This window comes from Callithrix jacchus, chromosome 10 (genome assembly GCF_049354715.1).
Source record: "Callithrix jacchus isolate 240 chromosome 10, calJac240_pri, whole genome shotgun sequence".
In the NCBI taxonomy this organism is placed as follows: Eukaryota; Metazoa; Chordata; class Mammalia; order Primates; family Cebidae; genus Callithrix; species Callithrix jacchus.
In genome coordinates, this window is record NC_133511.1 from 82,622,561 (window position 1) to 82,639,333 (window position 16,773).

General features: G+C 38.7%; 1 protein-coding gene across 1 annotated transcript in view; it reads right to left on the reverse strand.

Moving 5' to 3' along the window:
- Positions 1-9,708: 9,708 nt before the first annotated feature.
- The window catches only part of LOC144578134 (uncharacterized), a 131,592-nt gene continuing 124,527 nt past the window's right edge, over positions 9,709-16,773 (reverse strand). The window contains exon 4 of the mRNA XM_078340671.1: positions 9,709-9,862. The gene's annotated coding sequence lies outside the window, so the exon portion shown is untranslated. The remainder of the gene's footprint in view (positions 9,863-16,773) is intronic.

A 16,773-nucleotide genomic window follows, 5' to 3' on the forward strand; every position in this document is an offset into this window, starting at 1 on the left:
TAAATCATTCTACTATAAAAACACATGCACACGAATGTTCATTACAGCACTGTTTACAATAGCAAAGACCTGGAATCAACCCAAATGCCCATTGATGATAGACTGGATTGGGAAAATGTGGCACATATACACTATGGAATATTATGCAGCAATCAAAAATGATGAATTTGTGTCGTTTGTAGGGACATGGATGAATCTGGAGAACATCATTCTCAGCAAACTGACACAAGAACAGAAAATGAAACACCGCATAGTCTCACTCATAGGCGGGTGATGAAAAATGAGAACACATAGACACAGAGAGGGGAGTACTAAACACTGGGGTCTATTGGGGAAAAAGGGGAGGGCCAGTGGGAGGGCCAGTGGGAGGGGGAGGTGGGGAGGGATAGCCTGGGGAGAAATGCCAAATGTGGGTGAAGGGGAGAAAGCAAACAAAACACACTGCCATGTGTGTACCTATGCAACTGTATTGCATGCTCTGCACTTGTACCCCAAAACCTAAAATGCAATAAAAAATTAAAAAAAAAAAGACTAATACACTAATTATAGCCCCCTTTTTTCTAGTGTTTAATGGTGTCTTCATTATTTTTGTTGTCGATTAGTCTTTCTGGAGATTGGTCTACTGTTTTTTCAAACAACAACTTTTGGTTTCTTGATCTCTATTGTTTCTTCCTTATGTTTCCATTCATTTATATTCTTCATTTCTCATTTCTAGTTCTTTTTTTTTAGATTTACTATTCTCCTTCTTCCAACTTCTTAAGCCAAATACTTATTTTCAATATTTTTTTTCTTTTTGAGATGGAGTCTTGCTGTGTCACCTAGGCTGGAGTGCAGTGACATGATCTTGGCTCACTGCAAACCCACCTGTTGGATTCCAATGAGTCTCCTGCCTCAGCCTCTCAAGTAGCTGGGACTACAGGTGTGCACCAATATGCTTGACTAATTTTTGTATTTTTATTAGAGACAGAGTTTTATCATGTTGGCCAGGCTGGTCTCAAACTTCTGACTTCATGATTCACCCACCTCAGCCTCCCAAAATGCTGGGATTACAGGCGGGAGCCACTGCACCTGACCTGTTTTCAATACTTTCAAAATAAATTTATTAAACTATAAACTTCCCCAAATAAATGTTTTAGTTAGGTCCAAAAAGCATTAGATGTCAATTAGGGTAAATGATTGAACTACAATAGTAAAGAGAATCCAATAGATGATGGATCAAATGAGATACTTTACTTCCTCCTCATCTAAAAATGAAAGTGGGTATTCCAAGTTCACAGATACAGCTGGATCCTAAGCTAATGTATCCTTTGCCATCCTTAAAACATATTTCTCAGGGTCACTTTGGTCACCATCATTCCAGCAAATCAGGAAATGTAAAGCATGGAGGAATATGTGTGCAATGTTTTACACACAGGGCCTGGAAGGAAGAATGTTTTTTCCATTCACTTTTTTTTTTTTTTTTTTGGTCATAGGTTCTCACTCTGTCACCCAGGCTGGTGTGCAATGGCACAATCATGGCTCACTGCAGCCTCAATTTCCCAGGTTCAAGCAATCCTCCCACTTTGGCCTCCCAAGTAGCTGGGACCCCAGGCAGGTGCCACCACACCTGGCTAATTTTTATTTTTTTTTGTAGACACAGGGTTTCACCTTTTTGCCCAGGCTTGTCTCAAACCCCAGAGCTCAAGGTATCCACCTGCCTCAGCCTCCAAAAGTGTTAGGATAACAGGTATCATCCACCATGCCTGGACCATTTCCAGTCACATTCTTTTGATATAAATCAAGTCACATAACCACATCTAGCGGCAAAGTATGCTGAAAATTCAGTCTTTGGTGAGACAGCCTCATTATACCACTATTGCAATAAACAGAAAAAATTTTTTTTTTTAATTTTTTATTGGATTATAGGTTTTGGGGTACATGAGCAGAGCATGCAAGACAGTTGCGTAGGTACACACATGGCAGTGTGCTTTCTTTTCTTCTCCCCTTCACCCACATTTGGCTTTTCTCCCCAGGCTATCCCTCCCCACCTACCCTTCCCACTGGCCCTCCCCTTTTCCCCCCAATAGACCCCAGTGTTTAGTACTCCCCTTTCTGTGTCCATGTGTTCTCATTTTTCATCACCCACCTATGAGTGAGAATATGCGGTGTTTCATTTTCTGTTCTTGTGTCAGTTTGCTGAGGATGATGTTCTCCAGATTCATCCATGTCCCTACAAACGACACTAACTCATCATTTCTGATTGCTGCATAATATTCCATGGTGTATATGTGCCACATTTTTCCAATCCAGTCTATTATCAATGGGCATTTGGGTTGATTCCAGGTCTTTGCTATTGTAAACAGTGCTGCAATGAACATTCGTGTACATGTGTCCTTATAGTAGAACGATTTATAGTCTTTTGGATATATACCCAGTAATGGGATTGCTGGGTCAAATGGAATTTCTATTTCTAAGGCCTTGAGGAATCGCCACACTGTCTTCCACTAATTTACACTCCCACCAACAGTGTAAAAGTGTTCCTTTTTCTCCACATCCTCTCCAGCATCTGTTGTCTCCAGATTTTTTAATGATCGCCATTCTAACTGGCGTGAGATGGTATCTCAATGTGGTTTTGATTTGCATCTCTCTGATGATCAGTGACGATGAGCATTTTTTCATATGATTGTTGGCCTCATATATGTCTTCTTTCGTAAAGTATCTGTTCATATCCTTTGCCCACTTTTGAATGGGCTTGTTTGATTTTTTCCTGTAAATCTGTTTGAGTTCTTTGTAAATTCTGGATATCAGCCCTTTGTCAGATGGGTAAACTGCAAAAATTTTTTCCAATTCTGTTGGTTGCCAATCCACTCTAGTGATTGTTTCTTTTGCCGTGCAGAAGCTGTGGAGTTTCATTAGGTCCCATTTGTCTATTTTGGCTTTTGTTGCCAATGCTTTTGGTGTTTTGTTCATGAAGTCCTTGCCTACTCCTATGTCCTGGATAGTTTTGCCTAGATTTTCTTCTAGGGTTTTTATGGTGCCAGGTCTTATGTTTAAGTCTTTAATCCATCTGGAGTTAATTTTAGTGTAAGGTGTCAGGAAGGGGTCCAGTTTCTGCTTTCTGCACATGGCTAGCCAGTTTTCCCAACACCATTTGTTAAACATGGAATCCTTTCCCCATTGCTGGTTTTTGTCAGGTTTATCAAAGATTGTATAGTTGTATGTATGTTGTGTTGCCTCCGGTGCCTCTGTTTTGTTCCATTGGTCTATATCTCTGTTTTGGTAGCAGTACCATGCTGTTTTGATTACTGTAGCCTTGTAGTATAGTTTGAAATCCGGTAGTGTGATGCCCCCCGCTGTGCTCTTTTTGCTTAGAATTGACTTGGCTATGCGGGCTCTCTTTTGGTTCCATATGAAGTTCATGGTGGTTTTTTCCAGTTCTGTGAAGAAAGTCAATGGTAGCTTGATGGGGATAGCGTTGATTCTGTAAATTACTTTGGGCAGTATAGCCATTTTCACGATATTAATTCTTCCTAACCATGAACATGGAATGTTTCTCCATCTGTTTGTGTCCTCTCTGATTTCGTTGAGCAGTGGTTTGTAGTTCTCCTTGAAGAGGTCTCTTACGTTCCTTGTGAGTTGTATTCCAAGGTATTTTATTCTTTTTGTAGCAATTGCGAAGGGCAGTTCGCTCTTGATTTGGCTTTCTTTAAGTCTGTTATTGGTGTAGACGAATGCTTGTGATTTTTGCACATTGATTTTATATCCTGAGACTTTGCTGAAGTTGCTTATCAGTTTCAGGAGTTTTTGGGCTGAGGCAATGGGGTCTTCTAGGTATACTATCATGTCGTCTGCAAATAGAGACAATTTGGCTTCCACCTTTTCTATTTGAATACCCTTTATTTCTTTTTCTTGCCTGATTGCTCTGGCTAGAACTTCCAGTACTATATTCAATAGGAGTGGTGAAAGAGGGCATCCTTGTCTAGTGCCAGATTTCAAAGGGAATGCTTCCAGTTTTTGCCCATTCAGTATGATATTGGCTGTTGGTTTGTCATAAATAGCTTTTATTATTTTGAGATACGTTCCATTGATACCGAGTTTATTGAGGGTTTTTAGCATAAAGGGCTGTTGAATTTTGTCAAATGCCTTCTCTGCATCAATTGAGATAATCATGTGGTTTTTGTTTTTGGTTCTGTTTATGTGATGAATTACATTTATAGACTTGCGTATGTTGAACCAGCCTTGCATCCCCGGGATGAATCCTACTTGATCATGATGAATAAGTTTTTTGATTTGCTGTTGCAATCGGCTTGCCAATATTTTATTGAAGATTTTTGCATCTATGTTCATCATGGATATTGGCCTGAAGTTTTCTTTTCTTGTGGGGTCTCTGCCGGGTTTTGGTATCAGAATGATGTTGGTCTCATAGAATGATTTGGGAAGGATTCCCTCTTTTTGGATTGTTTGAAATAGTTTTAGAAGAAATGGTGCCAGCTCTTCCTTGTGTGTCTGGTAGAACTCGGCTGTGAACCCGTCTGGACCTGGGCTTTTTTTGTGTGGTAGGCTCTTAATTGCTGCCTCAACTTCAGACCTTGTTATTGGTCTATTCATAGTTTCAGCTTCCTCCTGGTTTAGGCTTGGGAGGACACAGGAATCCAGGAATTTGTCCATTTCTTCCAGGTTTACTAGTTTATGTGCATAGAGTTGTTTGTAATATTCTCTGATGATGGTTTGAATTTCTGTGGAATCTGTGGTGATTTCCCCTTTGTAATTTTTTATTGCATCTATTTGGTTGTTCTCTCTTTTATTTTTAATCAATCTGGCTAGTGGTCTGTCTATTTTGTTGATCTTTTCAAAAAACCAGCTCTTGGATTTATTGATTTTTTGAAGGGTTTTTCGTGTCTCAATCTCCTTCAGCTCAGCTCTGATCTTAGTTATTTCTTGTCTTCTGCTGGGTTTTGGGTTTTTTTGATCATGGTCCTCTAGCTCTTTCAATTTTGATGATAGGGTGTCAATTTTGGATCTCTCCATTCTCCTCATATGGGCACTTATTGCTATATACTTTCCTCTAGAGACTGCTTTAAATGTGTCCCAGAGGTTCTGGCACATTGTGTCTTCGTTCTCATTGGTTTCAAAGAACTTCTTTATTTCTGCCTTCATTTCGTTGTTTACCCAGTCAACATTCAAGAGCGAGTTGTTCAGTTTCCATGAAGCTGTGCGGTTCTGGGTCTGTTTCTGAATTCTGAGTTCTAACTTGATTGCACTATGGTCTGAAAGGCTGTTTGTTATGATTTCAGTTGTTTTGCATTTGCTGAGGAGTGCTTTACTTCCAATTATGTGGTCAATTTTAGAGTAGGTGTGATGTGGTGCTGAGAAGAATGTGTATTCTGTGGATTTGGGGTGGAGAGTTCTGTAAATGTCTATCAGGTTTGCTTGCTCCAGGTCTGAGTTCAAGCCCTGGATATCCTTGTTGATTTTTTGTCTGGTAGGTCTGTCTAGTATTGACAGTGGAGTGTTAAAGTCTCCCACTATTATTGTGTGGGAGTCTAAGTCCTTTTGTAAGTCCTTAAGAACTTGCCTTATGTATCTGGGTGCTCCTGCATTGGGTCCATATATGTTTAGGATCGTTAGCTCTTCTTGTTGTATCGATCCTTTTACCATTATGTAATGGCCTTCTTTGTCTCTTTTGATCTTTGTTGCTTTAAAGTCTATTTTATCAGAGATGAGAATTGCAACTCCTGCTTTTTTTTGCTTTCCATTTGCTTGGTAAATCTTCCTCCATCCCTTTATTTTGAGCCTTTGTGTATCCTTGCATGTGAGATGGGTTTCCTGGATACAGCACACTGATGGGTTTTGGCTTTTTATCCAATTTGCCAGTCTGTGTCTTTTGATTGGTGCATTTAGTCCATTTACATTTAGGGTTAATATTGTTATGTGTGAATTTGATACTGCCATTTTGATGCTAAGTGGCTGTTTTGCCTGTTAGTTGTTGTAGATTCTTCATTATGTTGAAGCTCTTTAGCATTCAGTGTGATTTTGGAATGGCTGGTACTGGTTGATCCTTTCTATGTGTAGTGCCTCTTTTAGGAGCTCTTGTAAAGCAGGCCTGGTGGTGACAAAATCTCTGAATACTTGCTTGTTCGCAAAGGCTTTTATTTTTCCTTCACTTCTGAAGCTTAGTTTGGCTGGATATGAAATTCTGGGTTGAAAGTTCTTTTCTTTACGAATGTTGAATATTGGCCCCCACTCTCTTCTGGCTTGTAGTGTTTCTGCCGAGAGATCTGCTGTGAGTCTGATGGGCTTCCCTTTGTGGGTGACCCGACCTTTCTCTCTGGCTGCCCTTACTATTCTCTCCTTTATTTGAACCCTATTGAATCTGATGATTATGTGCCTTGGGGTTGCTCTTCTTGTGGAATATCTTTGTGGTGTTCTCTGAATTTCCTGCAATTGAGTGTTGGCCTGTCTTGCTAGGTGGGGGAAATTTTCCTGGATGATGTCCTGAAGAGTATTTTCCAGCTTGGATTCATTCTCTTCGTCCCCTTCTGGTACACCTATCAAACGTAGGTTAGGTCTTTTCACTTAGTCCCACATTTCTTGGAGACTTTGTTCATTTCTTTTTGCGTTTTTTTCTCTAATCTTGGTTTCTCATTTTATTTCATTGAGTTAGTCTTCGACTTCAGATATTCTTTCTTCTGCTTGGTCAATTCGGCTATTGAAACTTGTGCATGCTTCGCGAAGTTCTCGTATTGTGTTTCTCAGCTCCTTTAATTCATTCATATTCCTCTCTAAGTTATCCATTCTTGTTATTATTTCCTCGAATCTTTTTGCAAATCTTTTCTCAAGGTTCTTAGTTTCTTTGCATTGATTTAATACATGATCTTTTAGCTCACCAAAGTTTCTCATTATCCATCTTCTGAAGTCTAATTCCGTCATTTCGTCGCAGTCATTCTCCATCCAGCTTTGTTCCCTTTCTGATGAGGAGTTTTGGTCCTTTCTAGGAGGCGAGGTGTTCTGGTTTCGGGTGTTTTCCTCCTTTTTGCGCTGGTTTCTTCCCGTCTTTGTGGATTTGTCCGCTGGTCGTCTGCGTAGTTGCTGACTTTTCAATTGGGTCTCTGAGTGGACACCCTGAATGTTGATGATGAAGTATTTCTGTTGCTTGGTTTTCCTTCTACCAGTCTAGCCCCTTCGCTGTACGACTGTTGAGGTCCGCTCCAGACCCTGCTTGTCTGGGGTGCACCTCTAGCAGCTGTGGCACAGCGAGGGATGCTACCAGTTTCTTTTTCTGCTATCTTTGTCCCAGGATGGTGCCTGCCTAATGTCAGTCTTTTGGATATAGAGGGGTCAGGGAGCTGCTTGAGGAGACAGTTTGTACTTTATAGGGGTTTAATTGCTGAGCTGTGAGCTGTGTTGTTCATTCAGGGCTGTTAGGCTGCTATGTTTGATTCTGCTGCAACAGAGCTCATTAAAAAAACCCTTTTTTTCTCAAATGCTCTGTGTTGAGGGGTTTGGGCTTTATTTTTGGATGTCCGTTGAGGTCCTGCCCAGCTAGGATGCAGACTAGCCACTGTTTGCCTGCCGAGGCTCTGCCCTGCTGTTGTGTGGCTCGCCCTGGCTCCGCTGTTCTGCTGTTCTCCGCCACGCCCTGAGGTGGAGTCTCTCTGTTGTAGCGTGTTGCCTCGGCAATGGCTGGCTGCGTCAGCAGTGGGCGTGTATCTCAGTAGGGACGGGTTGCCTCAGCAACGGCTGGCTGCATTAGCAATGGGCGTGTATCTCAGTTGGGGCGGGTTGCCTCGGTAATGGTGGCCGCCCCTCCCCCTCAGAGCATCTGGGGCCGTCTGCATGGGGCTTGTTTGAAATCGCGGTTTTGTTCGTCCCACTGGGCCAATCCTAACGCTCTGTTCCTGCAATCCCCTGGGCTGGCCCACTGTGCAAGTCTAGCTCAGTCTCAAGTCCAGCCCTCTCACGTCTCCAGTTGCCAGTTCAATGGGGCACCCGGACAAGCATGCCCTGCGGGGAGCGCTGGGTATGGCCGGCCACCGCCACCCCGGCTGCCGGCTTTGCCAGGTGGAATATCTGCCTGGCGTCCCGCGTCTCCTCTTCACTTGGGAATTTCCCCGTTCCGTGGGCAACAAAGATCAGTCTGGAAATGCAGCTCAGACTCACCTCTCTGCAGACACAACGAGAACTCCAATCCTGGGTTGTTCTCACAGCGCCATCTTGAGTCCTCTGAAAAATTTTTGCAGTAGTCTCTGTCCATGTGTCTTTACTGATGTTCATAGCTGTAATTCCTATTAAAATTTCTTTTTTATTTCATGAATTATTGACAAGTGCATTCATTTCATTCCACAGTTATTGAGGGGTGGTGATAGAGATTTAAACTATTTATTTTTGATTCATAAGTTAGTGACACTGTGTTAATTCTAGTGTGCATAATATTCTCTGACATTTGTGTAACATTATATAATCAATTGTCTTAAAAACTCCATAGATACTTGAAAAAACTATATATTCTCTGTTTGTTGGATGTAAGAGTCCATAATATCTATAGATCAAACTTGCTAATCATATTTTTCAAATCTTTGATATGCTTTCTAAATTTTTTCACTCGGTCTATCAGCCCACAATATGCCTGCTCATGTTTCATTGGCAAAATTTTGTCACATTATCTAGGATAAAGTAAATGGGGCAGAGGAGTATACTCTAGTAGAATGGATGTCCTAGAGACCATTTAATTCAATCATAGGGTTTAACGAAAGATGTGATTGCTATACTGCTTTTAATTATATCCTTTCCCTAAGGCTGTATCTTAATTTGGAGCTCATTCAGGCTTCATATATCGAGAACATATTTCTCAATATGTTTCATTGGTTGGAGATGAGAAATACCCATTTTTCATCCTTACTATCACAGACTTCCTCGATTCTGTTTTTTTTTATCCCAGCTTTCAACCAAATATTTTTTTCTGTGTTTTATTAAATGCCACTAATAACAACCAATTCAAGCTGGCAACATACTATCTCCAAATCTCTTTGCACAAATCACAAGTTCTCTTGTTATATTTTCTGCTTTACCCAACGTTTCACCACTACAAAACATGTCCATGTTTACATGTTTCTAGAATAGTTTCACCACTTAACATCTTGGTCACCACATATCTTGGGTTTTTATTACATAAACATCCAATTTCTAGATGTCAATTTATGTATTCGTGTTATGGGTTGAATTGTTGTCCACCCACTGAAAAAAAAAAATATGTTGACGCTAACCACAAAGACCTCAGAATATGACCTTACTTGGAAATAGGGTGATTGCAGATGTAATTAGTTAAGATGATATCATACCAGAGCAGGGTGGGTCCCTAATCCAATATGACTAGTGTTCTCATAACAAGATGGCCACGTGAGAACACAAACACAGAGAGAATGCCATATGGCAAAAAGGCAGATTGGGAATTATGCAGCTGCAACCCAAGGAACACCAAAAATTTCTAACAAACCAGCAGAAGCTAAGAAGAGGCTAGGAAGGATTCCACCAGGTTTCAGGTGGAGACTGACACCTTGATTTCAGACCTCTGGTCTCTAGAACTGTGAGAATAAAATTATGTTGTTTTAAACCATTCAGTTTGTGGTACTTTGTTACAGCAGCCCTAGAAAACAAATACAATTAGTGAACAAATGTTGCAGTAAAGCTGAATTTATTAAAAACTAATAAACTCAATGGCATAAAAAAATAAATTTTATCTTATTCTCTCAGATATGTGTGTTGGCTGTGACTCTGCTGGGCTCTGCTAGACTTGGCTTGAACTCAGCTTCAGACTTGAAATAACTTTCAGATGTTCTCCATGTATCTTTTCATTCTGGGTTCCAGGCTGAATTAGCAGCCTCACCTGGGACAAAGTGTTTTTACACAGAGGGCAAAAGCACAAGAGGTCAAGACAAATCACACAAACATATTTAAAACCTCTGCTCATATGTGGCATCGGATACATTCCCATATACTCTACTGGCAAAACAAAGACACACAGACTTGTGTCAAAGCTCTAAGTCAATGGTGAGGAGAAGCATTGCCTTCAGGTAAGTGTGGGAAGGTAAGAGAGGTATAAATAACAACTAATAAATGTTGTGTTTGTACTATTTATATTTATTGTGATTACTCGTGTGTTGCTATTTATATCATCTAATTTTGTGTCATATGTTTATCATTCTTTCATGTGATTTTTTGTTTTCTTTTTTATTATTATTTTTCCATAAGTTTTTGGGGAACATGTAGTATTTGCTTACATGAGTAAGGTCTTTAGCGGTGATTTGTAAGATTCTGGTGCACCCATCACCCAAGGAGTATACACTAAACCCAATTTGTAGTCTTTTATCCCTCACCCCCTCCCACCCTTTTCCCTGAGTCCCCAAGGTCCATTGTATGATTCTTATGCCTTTGCAACCTCATAGCTTATTTCCCACTTATGAGTGAGAACATAAGATGTTTGGTTTTCCATTCTTGAGTTACTTCACTTAGAATAATAGTCTCCAGTTCTATCCAGGTTGTTGTGAATGCCATTATTTTGTTCCTTTTTATGGTTGAGTAGTGTTCCATTGTGTGTGTGTGTGTGTGTGTGTGTGTGTGTGTGTGTACATATACAATGGATATTGTATATATAATATACATATTATATATATATATTTTAAAGATATTGTATATATAAAGGATATTGCATGTATATATATAAAGAAATTGTATATATATACAATTGTGTGTGTATATATATGTATGTATACATATATATACACACAAACAGACAATTTCTTTATATACTCATTGACTGATGGGCATTTGGCTGGTTTTGTATTTTTACAATTGCAAATTATGCTGCGATAAGTATGCATGTGCAAGTATCTTTTCCGTAAAATGACTCCTTTTCTTCTGGGTAAATATCCAGTAGTGGGATTACTGGATCGAATGGTAGTTCTATCTTTACTTCTTTAAGGAATCTCCACACTGTTTTCCATAGTGGTTGTACTAGTTTACATTCCCACCAGCAGTGTATAAGTGTTCCCTTCTCACTATATCCACACCAACATCTTTTTTATTATTATTATAGCCATTCTTGCATAAGTAAGTTAGTATTGCATTGTGGTTTTGATTTGCATTTCTGGATATTAGTCCTTTGTTGGATGTAGAGATCGTGAGGCTTTTCACTCACTCTGTAAATTGTCTGTTTACTCCGCTGACTGTTCCTTTTCCTGTGCAGAAGCTCTTTAGTTTTAATCCTCCTTTCCTATCTTATTGAGACTGATATGATTTCTATGCCCCTCTCCCTTTCCCTCTCTGCTAATTCAAATGCTATAGATAGTATGTCCATTTATTTAATAGTTACCCTTAATGTTTTTAACATACTTGACTTAAATATTTAAAAATATCTAATGGAATTCAGAATATATAGCCTCCTCCTTAAGTAACATGACCCTTGTCATGCTTCATCCAATAAAAATCAAATTCTCAAGAAGTGAGGAAGACGGCACATGGAAGACAGGGTTAACATGCAGCTCCCACATGGACAGACAAAACAGTGTGTGGAGACTCACACCATGATCTTTTGCTCCAAGTACCACAGAAGAAATGTACTTAAAAAATCACAGACTCTTTGAAAGAAGCAACATGCTGCTGTAAGTTCCATGAAATAAGCAAAAACTGTGAGTTCCCAAAGTGCAAGGTGGGGGACCTACCTCTGAACCCACATCTCCACTGGGACTCTTAAAATTTAAATCACAGGAGAAGAACTTAATCTTACCTAGAAATGAAACAGATTTAGGGAGTCATGAAAAATATAAAAATAGAAGTAGCAGCAGGCCTTGCATGCACTCCCAGTCTCTAGCTTAAGCCCAGGAAAGCCATCCCTGACTAGATCTTACAGGACCTCTTGGGGAAGCCAGCCCATGGAAATGGGGTCAAGGTTGTGGGGGAGTTCCACAGGGTAAAGAAAGTTTCCAGCTGAAATTGGTAGTGAGGAAGTTTCAAACTGAAATTGGTAGTGGGTTCAACTGGGAACAAATTTTCTTGAGCAGAGTCCAAGGGACAAGTGGGAGCAGCTGTGGATACAAGTCAGTGCAGCAGTGCAGGAGCTGCTGAAGACAGAGTAGGAAGACTGGAAGGGGTGAAGTCTGAAAGCCATGCCATTTCTCAGCAGGGGAGCTTGTGGCCTGAGGCAAGATTTCATCATGGCACCATGGAGTGAGACTAGCCTTTCCAACTACATGGAAGCTGGCTGAGGCCACTTGCTACCACTGTCCCCCACTTGCCTGGACACAGCAAAGGCAGCCATAATCCCATCTAGAATATAAACCCATCAACCTGAGAACCACCCTTGACCCCCACAGTGGCCATGGAAGTCCCCACTCAAGGAGAGTCTGAGCTTAGACCCACCTAATCCTGCCCCACCTGATGGTATTTCCCTACCCACCCTGGTAACCAAACACAAAACAGAAACTCCTGGAAGCCCACCATCTGAGAAGCCAAAATACTTACCTGAAACAAGTTAGGGCAAGCCCCTTACCATTACGGCATCTAGTGCTCATTTGAAAATGCAACATCCTGGCTAAAGGCCAGCCAACTTAGGCCATTACAGCAACTCATTCCAGAATAACCCTGATCCCAGGAAGAAGATAATACCTAATGCCATGGCCTATAACATCCTGAAATAGTCTGCCCAAATGAGAAGGATCTAGAAAAGTACTTCTGGTAATATGACAAAATAGGGTGCTATAACATCCCCAAAATATCCCCAGCAATAAATCCAAACCAAGAAGAAATCTCTGAATTTCCAGATAAAGAATTCAGAAGGTTGATTATTAAGCTACTCAAGAAAATATCAAAGAAAGGTAAAAACCAACTTAAATAATTTTTTAAAAATACATTATGTGGATGAAAAACTCTCCAGAGAAATATGTATCAAAAAGAAAAACTAATCACAACTTCTGGAAATGAAAGACACACGTAGAGAAATACAAGATGCCTGGAAAGTTTCAACAATAGACTAGAACAAGTAGAAGAAAGAACTTCAGAGCTCAAAGAAGAGGCTTTTGAATTAACCCAATCAGATAGAGACAAAAAAGAACAAAGCCTCCAAAAAATTTGGGATTATGTTATGACCAAACCTAAGAATAATTGGTGTTCCTGGGGAAGAAAATAAATCTATAAGTTTGGAAAACTTATTTAAGAAAATAATTGAGGAAAACTTCATTGGCCCTGCTAGCCATCTAGACATCCAAATCTAATCATCCAAATCATCCAATTGAGGAAAACTTTGGCCCTGCTAGCAATCTAGACATCCAAGCAGCTCAAAGAACACCTGGGAAATTCACTGCAAAAAGATCACCCAGGCACATACATATTCATCAGGCTGTCAAGATGATCAAAAGGATCTTTAGAGCTGTGAGCCAAAAGCATCAAGTGGACTATAAAGGAAAACCTATCAGATTAACAACAGACTTCTCAGCAGAAGCCTTACAAAACCAGAAGGAATTAAGTTCCCATCTTTAGCCTCCTGAGACAAAACAATTGTCAACCAAGAATTTTGTATCCAGCAAAACTAAGTTTCATGAATGAAGTTAAGATAAAGTCTTTTTCAGACAAACAAATGCTGAGAGAATTTGCCAATACTTAGTTAGCACTACAAGAAAGGCCAAAAGGAGTTCTAAATATTGAAGAAAAAGAACCTCAAAATACACCAAAATAAAACCTCCTTACAGCATAAATTTCACATAATCTAAAAAGCAATAAAACAATAGGAAAAAGGTTTTAAGGCAACAATTAACATGATGAATAGAACAGTACACCACATCTCAATACTTATGTTGAATGCAAATGGCCTAAATGTTCCACTTAAAATATGGAATGGCAGAATAGTTAAAAATCCACCAATCAAGTACCTGCTGTCTTCAAAAGACTCACTCAACACATAAGGAGTTACATAAACTAAAGGTAAAGAAGTAGAAAAGGATATTCCATGCAAATTAAAACCAAAAGTAAGCAAGTGTAGTTATCCTTATATCAGTCAAAATAGGCTTTAAAGCAACAACAGTATAAAAAGACTAAGAGGGATATTACATAATGATAAAAGAAATAGTCCAACAGGAAAATGTCACAAGCCTAAATACACATGCACCTAACACTGGAGCTTCCAAATTTATAAAACAATTACTACTGGACCTAATAAATGAGATAGACAGCAACACAAAAACAATGGGGGACTTCAATACTCCACTGACAGCACTAGATAGGTCACCAAGGCAGAAAATCAACCAACAATGGACTTAAACTACACCCTAGAACAAATGGACTAAACAGATATTTACAGAACATTCAACCCAACAACTGCAGTATACACATTCTTTTCTTTGGCACATGAAACATTCTGCAAGATAGACCATATGACAGGTCACAAAAAAAGTCTCAATAAATTTAAGAAAATCAAAAGTATACCAACTATCCTCTCAGATCATAGTGGAATAAAACTGGAAAATAACTCCTAAAGAAACTCTCAAAACCATCCAAATACATGGAAATTAAATAGTCTGCTCTTGAATTACTTTGGGACCAACAATGCAATCAAGATACAAATTTAAAAATTCTTTCAGCTGAATGATAATAGTAACATGACATTTTAAAAGCCTCTGGGATACAATAAAAGCTGTGCTAAAAGTTCATAGTATTAAATGCCTGCATCAAAAAGTCTGAAAGAGCACAAGTAGACAATCTAAGGCCACACCTCAAGGAACTACAGAAACAAGAACAAGCCAAACCCCAAACCAGAAGAAAAAAAATAACCAAGATCAAAGCAGAACTAAATGAAATTGAAAAACAACAATACAAAAGATAAATGAAACAAAAAGCTGGTTTTTTGAAATGATAAATAAAACTGATAGACCATTAGCAAGATTAACCAAGAAAAGAAGAGAGAGGATTCAAATAAGCTCAACTAGAAATGAAATGTAGATATCGCAATCAATATCACAGAAATACAAAAGATCATTCAAGGCTACTATGAACACCTTATGCATACAAACTAGAAAATTTAGAAGAGATAGATAAATTCCAGGAAATATACAAACCTACTAGATTAAATCATGAAGAAATAGAAACGGAATAGACCAATAAGATAGCGAGATTGAAACAGTAACTTTTTTAATTGCCTACAAAAGAAGTCCAGAACCATAGATTCACAGATAAATTCCTTCAGACATTCAAAGAAAAATCAGTATCAAGCTTACTGAAACTATTCCAAAAAAAAAGATAAAGAGGGAATCCTCCCTAAAGATATTTTATGAAGCCAGTATCACCCTAACTCCAAAACCAGGAAAGAACAAAACAAAAAAGAAAGCTACAGACCAATATCCCTGATTGAACATAGATCTAAAAATCCTCAACAAAATAATTTTTTTGATCCTAACTGAATCCAACAGCATTCAAAAAGATAGTACACCATAATCAACTGGGTTTCATAACAGGAATGTAGGGATGGTTTGACAAATGCAAGTCAATAAATGTGATACATCACATACTAAACTAAAATCAAAAATCATATGATTGTCTCAATAAAAGCAGAAAAAGGATTTGACAAAATCCAGAATCACCTTACGATTAAAACCTTCAGCAAAACTGGCATAGAAGGGACTTACCTCAAAGTAATAAAAGCCATCTATTACAAACCCACAGCCAACATTGTACTGAACAGGAAAAACTTGAAAGCATTACCCTTGAGAACTGAAACAAGACAAGGATGTCCATGCCCACCACTTCTATTCTACATAATACTGGAATTCCTAGCCAGAGCAATCAGACAAGAGAAAGAAAGGGCATCCAAATAGGTAAAGAGAAAGTCACACTGTCACTGTTCATAGATGATATGATTATATACCTAGAAAAACTTAAAGACATCCAAAAAGCCTGTAGATCTGATAAATGAATCTAGTAAAGTTTCAGAATAAAAAATTAATATACACAAATTATTAGCACTGCTATATACCAACAATGAGCAAGCTGAGAAACAAATTAAGAAATCAGTGCCTTTTAAAACAGCTGCAAAAAATAATAATAATAATAAGGAATATACCTAACTAAGGAGGTGAAAGATCTCTACAAGGAAAACTACAAAACACTGCTGAAAAAAATTATGATGTCACAAACAAATGGAAACAAATTCCATGCTCATGGATGGATAGAATCAATATTGTGAACATGACCATACAACCAAAAGCAAGCTACAGATTCAATGCAATTAGCATCAAAGTACTATCATTATTCTTCACAGAACTAGGAAAAACAATCCTAAAATTCATATGGAATCAAAAAAAATTCCTGCATAGCCAAAGCAATACTAAGCAAAAAGAACAAATATGAAGGTATCACTTCAACTGACTTCAAACTATACTACAAGGCTACAGTTAATAAAACAGAATGGTACTGGTATAAAACATGTAGACCAATGAAACAGAATAAAGAACCCAGAAATAAAGCCAAATACTTAACAGCCAACTGATCTTTGGTAAAGCAAACAAAAACATAAAATGAGCAAAGGACACCTTATTTAACAAATAGTGCTGGGATAATTGGCAAGCCACATGTATAAAAATGAAACTGGATCCTCATCACTCACTTTATACAAAAATCAACCCAAGATGAATCAAAGACTTAAATCTAACACCTGAAACCATAAATATTCTAGAAAATAACATGGGTAAAATTCTTTTAGACACTGACTTATGCAGAGTTCACAACCAAGTATTCAATGGCAAATGCAACAAA